This window comes from Gorilla gorilla, chromosome 19 (genome assembly GCF_029281585.2).
Source record: "Gorilla gorilla gorilla isolate KB3781 chromosome 19, NHGRI_mGorGor1-v2.1_pri, whole genome shotgun sequence".
Taxonomy (NCBI): Eukaryota; Metazoa; Chordata; class Mammalia; order Primates; family Hominidae; genus Gorilla; species Gorilla gorilla.
This window is the reverse complement of record NC_073243.2, coordinates 53,446,839-53,454,854: the sequence shown is the minus strand read 5'-3', so window position 1 is coordinate 53,454,854 and position 8,016 is coordinate 53,446,839. Positions and strand designations below refer to the sequence as shown.

Genomic DNA, 8,016 nt, shown 5'->3' with positions numbered 1-8,016 from the left:
GAGTTAACACCCATCCTATGATCTCAGTTTACCTTTAAATTAACATAAGTGAGAAAATTCATTATTCCAGTTCAAATTAGAGAATGTCTTTTTTTTCCTTCCAGCCAAGAGACATGCAATTTAATGCCAGGGCCTAGTTTTAAGAATTAGAATTCTTCTATTTTAAAGATGGAAAAATTGTAAACTGAGTAGGTAATGTTTCTCTAGAGATGTATATAGAAGCATTTGAGATTTCTCCTACTAGGAATCTGTAGATGGCTACTTTTTACCTCAATAAACCACTGTTCCTCGGTTTCCTCTTTCGTAAGACAGCACCTTCCTGATAGTAAGAGCATAGAAGAATGCCTTGCACCAGACACTCAGTAGTGTAACCTATTACAAATTAATTCACTTTAAAGCTTCCCATTGCTTTTTCCTTCCAGGATAACTTTTATTGAAATATAAATACATGCAGACATGCACGTAAGTATACGGTTTGATGAATTTTCACAAACTCAACATACCCTTGAGGCCTCTGCCCAGATTAAGAGTCAGAACATCCCCCACACTTAAGAGCTCCTTTTATACTTGCACCCCACACCCTACCCTCAGCTAACACTAATGTTAATCTAACAACATTTGCTTTGCCATTTGTAAAACATTTATTGTGGTAAAATATATCTAAAACTTAGAATCTTTTTATTTTTAGGCGGAGTCGCTCTCTTGCCAGGCTGGAGTACCATGGCACGATCTTGGCTCACTGCGACCTCCGCCTCCTGGGTTCAAGTGATTCTCCTGCCTCAGTCTCCCAAGTAGCTGGGACTACAGGCGTGCACCACCACGCCCAGCTAATTTTTGTATTTTTAGTAGAGACGGGGTTTCACCATGTTGGCCAGGATGGTCTCCATCTCAACCTAGTGATCCACCCGCCTTGGCCTCTCTGAGTGCTGGGATTACAGGCAGGAGCCACCACGCCCAGCCCATCTTAACCATTTTTAAGTGTACAGTTCAGTAGCGTACTAAGTGCAATCCCATTGTTGTACAACCATCACCAGCATCCGTCTCCAAAACTCTTTTCATCTCACATAACTGAGACTCAATACCCATTCAGCAATATCTCCCTATTCCTCTCTCCCTCTAGCTCCTGGCAACCACCATTTTACTTTGTCTTTATGAATCTTACCACTCTGGATTCTTTAATATAAATGGAATTGAAGTGTTCGTTCTACTTTTGCCAATTTTTGTTCTCTACATAAGTAGAATCATACAGCTATGTTTTACCCTGTATCTAGCTTCTTTCCCTCAACATGTCTGTGGGATTTATCAGTTCATTTAGAGTTCTACTTTGTTTCTCCTCGTTAAATAGTACTCTCCTATGTGAGTATGCCACAATGTATTCTACTGGTGATGGGCATTTGGGTAGTTTTCAATTTGGGGTTTTTACATGTAGTGCTGCTATATCTTTTGGTAAAATATGTGGCTAGAAATGAAATTGCCAGAACATAGGGTATGCATGTATTCAGCTTTAGTAGATATTCCCGTTACTTTTTATTAATACATTCGAGTCACCAAAGAGAAGTGATCTTTCATCTTACATGAAGGAAAGCAATTTACGTATTTGAATTCACATGATGCTGTGGACTCTGCCCAGAAGAGTAAAACTGCCCACCCACTCAACTCCTCCCACCGCAAACCCCACATGCCAGCTCTATTGAGCTTTCTCTGCTTAGCTGAACAGCCCTCTCCTACTCTTTCCTCCCTAGGCCATTATGGGTGCTGCTTCACTCAGCCTGCACCGTCTTTCCACCTGGTTTGGTGGCTGTTTATCTCTCAGACCTCAGCCCCTTTGAGAACTAGTACCAAAGCACAAAGTATGCTTCCTCAAAATGCATGTCATCATGAGTCCATTCTTGTTGGAATGTAAGTCTGAAGATGAGGCTCTGGCATTCTCCTCTTGCCCAGGTCTTGCCACTTACTACCTCTGTTTCTTTATCTTTTAGGAGTTGTCTGCACATGCAGATTAAACTTATTTTGAGCCTCCATTCTGGGTTCCCATTGACATAAAACATGATGCTTAGAATATACACAAATCCAAACCACTTAGATCGGTATCAGCAACCAGGTTCAATCCACTTTCCAATAGTTGTACATAACACCATTTTACTGTTCCAGATGATGTCAAGTCTAAGGACTCACTAGCATTTAATAACACCTAATTCAAACAGAACAAAAAACTGCCCAGTAGCACCTTCCAAAGACTAAGTACAATGACAGAAAGCACTCAACTCTGAGTTGGTCTTCCATGTTGGACAAAAAACAATGCTCTGAATCTACATGGTTTCATTACAGAATTGGAAGAGTAACGTGGACTGATGCCATAAAAGTAATTCCAGTTAACAGTTCCATTTACACTAACAACAGTAAACTAGATCACCAAGAAATAATCCAAGTAGAAATTGCCATGGCTTAAATGAAATAAAAGTGAGGGAACTCATTCAGATCTTTTTCTCCATTAAATATAAAGTTATATCATGTTCATGGGTGGGAAGATATAGACATTCAGACGTCTTCCATGAGAAAAACAACTTAGTGTATGGTACACATTCTTTCAGAATCCTAAGCATACATTAAAACTATAGGAATTAAGTTAATATGGACATGAAAATGAACAAAGATTAGTGGATTAGAATAGAATGTTAGAAAAAACTTATTAGGCTTAAGGAAATTTAACATGTGATTTAAAAAATAGTGCCCAAATCAAGGTGGAGGAAAGTTCGAATAGTCAATAAAAGGTTAGAACAGCGGGCTATTAAAAAAAAAAAAAAAGACCCGTATCAGATAAGAATGTATTTGACTGCAAGTAATCAAAAAGCCAAACGAACAGTGGCTTAATTAGAGATACAATTTCTCATAAATTAGAAGTCTCTGCTAGTATTGGCCCACCTGCTCAATGATATCCTAAGGTGAGTTGACAGTCTACAGCCCACAGGCCAATCATTATACTTTTGTACAACTCAAAAATGAAGAATGGTCTTTACCTATTTTAAATGGTTGGAAAAAAGAATATTTTGTGACAAGTTACATTAAGTTTAAATATTAGGGCCCGTGAATAAAGTTTTATTGGAATGCAAAGATGCTCATTTACATTTCCTCAATGGCCATTTCTATGCTTCAACACCAGAGTTGAGTAGACAGAGGTTGTATGGCCTACAAAGCCCAAGATATTTACTATCTGTCCCTTTACAGAAAAAACTTGCCAATCCCTGCCCTAAGGAACCCGTACTCTTTCCAGCTTTGCCATCTTTGTTACATTGCCCCCAGTAATGTAGTGCTTTATTACTGTAAACTAGGCCCTCAACTCCAAAGTAGAAGCCTTCCTGGAAACCATGCAGACTCCCACTTACATTTGACTGGCCAGAGATTGGCACTGCCAGGCCTAGACACAAGTGGCCTGGGCACCTCCAGCTCTCCCTACCCAGAAGTATTAATGTATAAATAAGACCATGAACACAAGAACTACAAGAGGCAGAGTGTGTATGATCTTTTTATGGGGTTGACCAAATATGAAACCTAGAACCAATAAAGTCAGAGATTGACTTATCCATATAATACCCCCATGTAGAAAAGAAACTTACATATGTTTGTCACATTTTGTTATATTAAGAGTTTCTATAAGACAAAAAATGCTTGATAAGCTCAAAGAATTCAACTGGCTAATTTGATATGTTCAAATTTTCATTTTTAAAGATGCAACTTAACAATGAAATGTATCCCTCATCAAAAGGACTTGCCCTGTGTGAGGAAAACGGTCTCACAGTTGAGGGAAATGTAAACTGGCATAGTTTTTGGGGAGACCAAATTGCATCTGACATTTTCTTAGCAATTCTACCTGCATATAAGAATCTATATTCAAAGATGATCACAGCACTGTAATAATGGGTAACTTTAAAATGCCCTCTTTGAATGTCCATCAATAAGGGAATCAGTTAAATGGGTATTGAACTATTTAAATACTGTATACAAGCTAATGTCCATGGGGAAAAAAAAAAGTGTTAGGATCTTGAAATGTCTCCACAACACCTTGTTAAGGAGCTATAGGGTCGTTTTAAGGCTATGTTAATATACAAAGAAAGCAGTCTGGCAGAGTACATGTCAAACCTGACAGTCACTACCTTTGTTTAGGATTGGGGCTGGAAAGTCAGCTTCTCATATTGCATACATTGCTATTAAACTTAAAAGCACAAACCACTTGCATAAATTTGTCAGAACTTCCGTTGCAGAGATATAAAGAAAGGAATCAAAAAAGACAGTAGTTCATCCTTATTTCTTGAAATCCACCACACAGCCAAGACCGAGCTTGGGAAAGTCAAGAGCCAGGGATGGCTCTCTGCCTCCTCTATGCTCAGCCCTCACCCTGACCATCATTCTACAGGGATACTCTGCAAGGTGCAGGCTAATGTGAACTATGAATGTCCACTGAGAAAGTCACATTTTAAAATTGTAAATTTAACTGATATACTCCTCCTCCCACTAGGACAGATAGCATGTTACTAAGGTTCTGAGTGTCATCTAACTTTGTTTCTCTTCTGCCTCAAGAAATCTAACAAGTAGTTTTGGTATTAATATCTGCGTTGGAGTACTTCCTTATATCTTACTTTGGACGTACGTTTTGGAACCTAAAACTAGGAGTCATTGAGTGAGTGCTATAATGACTGAATATTTGTTTCAAAGTGCATTGCGTTGCTTCTTTCCTGCGATCCTTGACGATAGGATTTGAAACCCAACATCTATCTACTCATTCTGATTCAGAGGCTCAAGGGCATTAAGTAATAGATATCCAACATAAGAGACCCACAACAATGGTCCTATAGTTTTATTAAAGATAGTAGAAAAGCTAATATCAAGTTCCTTAAATGATAGTGAGACAAACTTTCCATGAGGCCAGAGGCCCCCTCTGTCAGTCAAGCAACATCCTCTACTCTCAGGCTCCCATCTGACACCAGGTTGTGAAGGCCTTGGGGCCCTTTACCCATGACTAGCCCATGACAGAATGCTTTCTTCCACAGAGTCCTCACTCCCTCTAAAGAGGCCAGGAGTGTTAGGTGAGGAGGAATGTACATGCTGAGGTCAGTTCTGGACCAGCCCCAGGCCAATGGTACAGAGAAGGATGATAGCAGCTGAATGGCTCAGAAGAGTCTGAAGCCAGCTTAACACCGGTAACAATTTTACCCCTACCCCCAAGAGCTGACATGCGTCCAATTCCAGTTCCTCTTTCCCCACCTAAATGATCCCAGAGGTGGCACTAAGCCCAGCCCACTCACAATCTAGGACAGCGATAGTCAGACATCTCAATGGGCCCAGCTTCCCAGTAGTAGGAGTGACTGAGAACAGCACTAGGGGGCCCCTGCCACATCAAAGAGAAGCATCTATGAGGGGTTACTGCCATAATGCCAACCTTCTTGCTGTGCTTTGAGAAACAAACCAAATCCCACCTCCCTTCAAAGAGCTCTAGTTGCTATGAAAAGTAATCCCACCCCCTACTAAAGTCCTGAGACTTAGGTGGCCCTGAGGCCAGTAGGAGGCTTTGGGGTATCTCAAGAGCAGCCACACTTCTCCACCAAGAAAGTGTTCACATAGTGCACACTCATCTTGTGTTCGTCATCCTGGACCATCAGGGAGAAGAGTCTGACTGTGGTGGGACGGCAGGTCTGGAAGAGCCAGGGACAGGTAGGTACTGCCCTCTGCAGAAACAAATGGCAGAATGGTGAGTGCCTCATAGCCACAGCCTCATATCTAAGGGCATCAGTAGACTTGTCAGGGATACATGGGAAGGGAGAAGGAGGGCCTGGGGAGAAGCTGCTGGATCAGGGCTGTTTCAGAACAATCTTTAGGAAGCTGATGTTTCTTATGAATAAAGATAAGGGATAAGGTCACAGGGCGGGGAAGATGCTACACACTGCATCAGTGCTAGATTACGTAATTACCAACTTCAATGGCTTCCTTGACTCAAAAGGAGCCAGGCCTAGAGAGTTGAGCACTTAGTGCTATCCCAATATGACCCCCAGAAGAGAAAGAATGAGGCTCCGTGTCTTACCTTATAGCACTCAAAGCTGGAATGACAGAGCTCACTGTTGAGGGCTGGGCAGTTCCTCTGACAGTAAGAGAAGCTGAGAGTCTTGGGTGCAACAATACACTCACCCCAGGCAGCTGTGTGAAGGTTCACCTTGCGATCCTGCAGATGGCAGAGCTTCTCTGCTGGAAACATATCCTGGCCATGGCCTATCTCCCAGCGATTCTGGCCCAGGATCAGCTGCTCCACATTAGAGATTAAGGGTTTCTGGACATAAGGCAGGTGAAACAGAGGTGGCTGTGTGTGGGACAAGGTCACGAACAGCAACACTACGTCTCGTTTCCTTTCGGTACTGGAACTTTCATTCAGGCTGGCATCAGCGACATCAGTGGCTGGAATCTTTGTCTCTGCCAAGAGGGTGGGCACCACCTCCATCCAATATGTGAGTAAACAGTAGATATCCAATAATGACCCTCCCTCTGACTGGTAGGATGAAAAGATAATGGGGAAAGATCCCAGCAGGAATCTTTGGAGGCCCCTTCTATGGTCCTCGAACTCTAGAACAAGCTCAGTGGTATGGGGGACAATGGGCACCCAAGCCCACAACTTTCTCAAGGAAACCCCCAAGAAGGAAACTGCCTCAAAACAGAGAAGCCAGTAGCTGTGTAGGAACTATGAGCCTGTAGGGAAAGAAGAGGGGAAGCTCCAGGAGGCCACTATCATGGAAAGTCCCACCTCCCTTTCAGCTTCTTACTCCCCACTACCCAGCCTGGCAGGACAGGACAAAGACTTAGCAGTCTCAGCTTGTCAAAGCCAGTGCTTAGTCCACAGCAGCCAGGGATGGACTGAGGTTCCTCAACTCCCATCACCCTACCCCTGGAATTAAGTCAGAATGATTGCCCTAGTACTGAAAACCATTCCAGTCACCATGACCTAAGACAAGCCACTTGCCCTGTTTATCTCCCAAAACACTATAGTTGCCCAGCCCAGCAACTGTGTACTTCACACTTTAGAGCATCCTTACACACAGAACTTTAGGGCATCAGCCATAAAGCTTAAAGACATCCTACATACCAAGCCTGCAGAGCTGAAACCAGGAAGCAGATTCCTTTTCTGCTAGACCAGCTGAAGAATATTCTGTACCCAACTCCTTGCTCTACTCACAAGAGCCCTTAATATCTGTTGTCATTTACACCCCATTCCCTGACCAGCCCCACAAAATGCTGCCAGGCAGCTTCTGGATCACTCCTTCCCTGGCAAAGACCAGCGCTCCAGCTACTCACTTTTGAATGTGAGGGTAAAACCATGTCGCCTGGCAGAAAAGATCTCATTTATGTGGGAAGGCAGCATCGGGTTGGGACAGTCAAACGTCTCTACTGAGCTCAAACACACGCACCAAAGACCCAGAGCCAAGAGCCCAGGAATGAGCCAGGAGCTGCCACTTCTCCCACAGCCACCCTCCATCATACCTGCTCTCAGAAGCGGGGCTTCCCCTTCGCTGTCTTTAAATATCCACGTGCCCAGGTGTAGGCCCTATTCTAACCCCCACAGCTTGGAGCTGATCACGCAGTCAAGAGAAATTAAATTTGGGTGAGAGAAACTCCCACTCCCAGAACAACTTCAATACCAACTCCCGTTTACAGAATGGAGGTGCAAGAAGTGATAATACAGATTGTGTTTCTCAAATGCAACCTCGAAAACACAAGTACATAATTAGTGAATAGATGCACTTATGTGGAAGACACGCTCTGACAGACTGTGTTGGTCCAAATGCTGGAAACAAGGACAAGTATGCACAGTTTGCAAGTTACAAACACTCCATTTAACTCACCTTTGTGTTCTTAGACTTTAGCTAACACCAGAAATCACCTAGAGCATTTGTTAAGACATAGATTGCTAGGCCCCATTCCCAGAGTTTCTGATTCAGTAGGTCTTAAATGAGGTCCGAGAATTTACCTCTCCAGCAA

At 42.8% G+C, this 8,016-nt stretch overlaps 1 non-coding gene across 1 annotated transcript; it reads right to left on the bottom strand.

Moving 5' to 3' along the window:
* Window positions 1-959: 959 nt before the first annotated feature.
* On the bottom strand, window positions 960-7,434 carry LOC115931224 (uncharacterized). The gene is made up of 3 exons (XR_008672965.2): window positions 7,333-7,434; window positions 6,074-6,316; window positions 960-5,720 (listed from the first exon to the last, which is right to left on the bottom strand). It is a non-coding gene; the product is annotated as an uncharacterized protein (transcript).
* Between the last annotated feature and the right edge of the window lie 582 nt (window positions 7,435-8,016).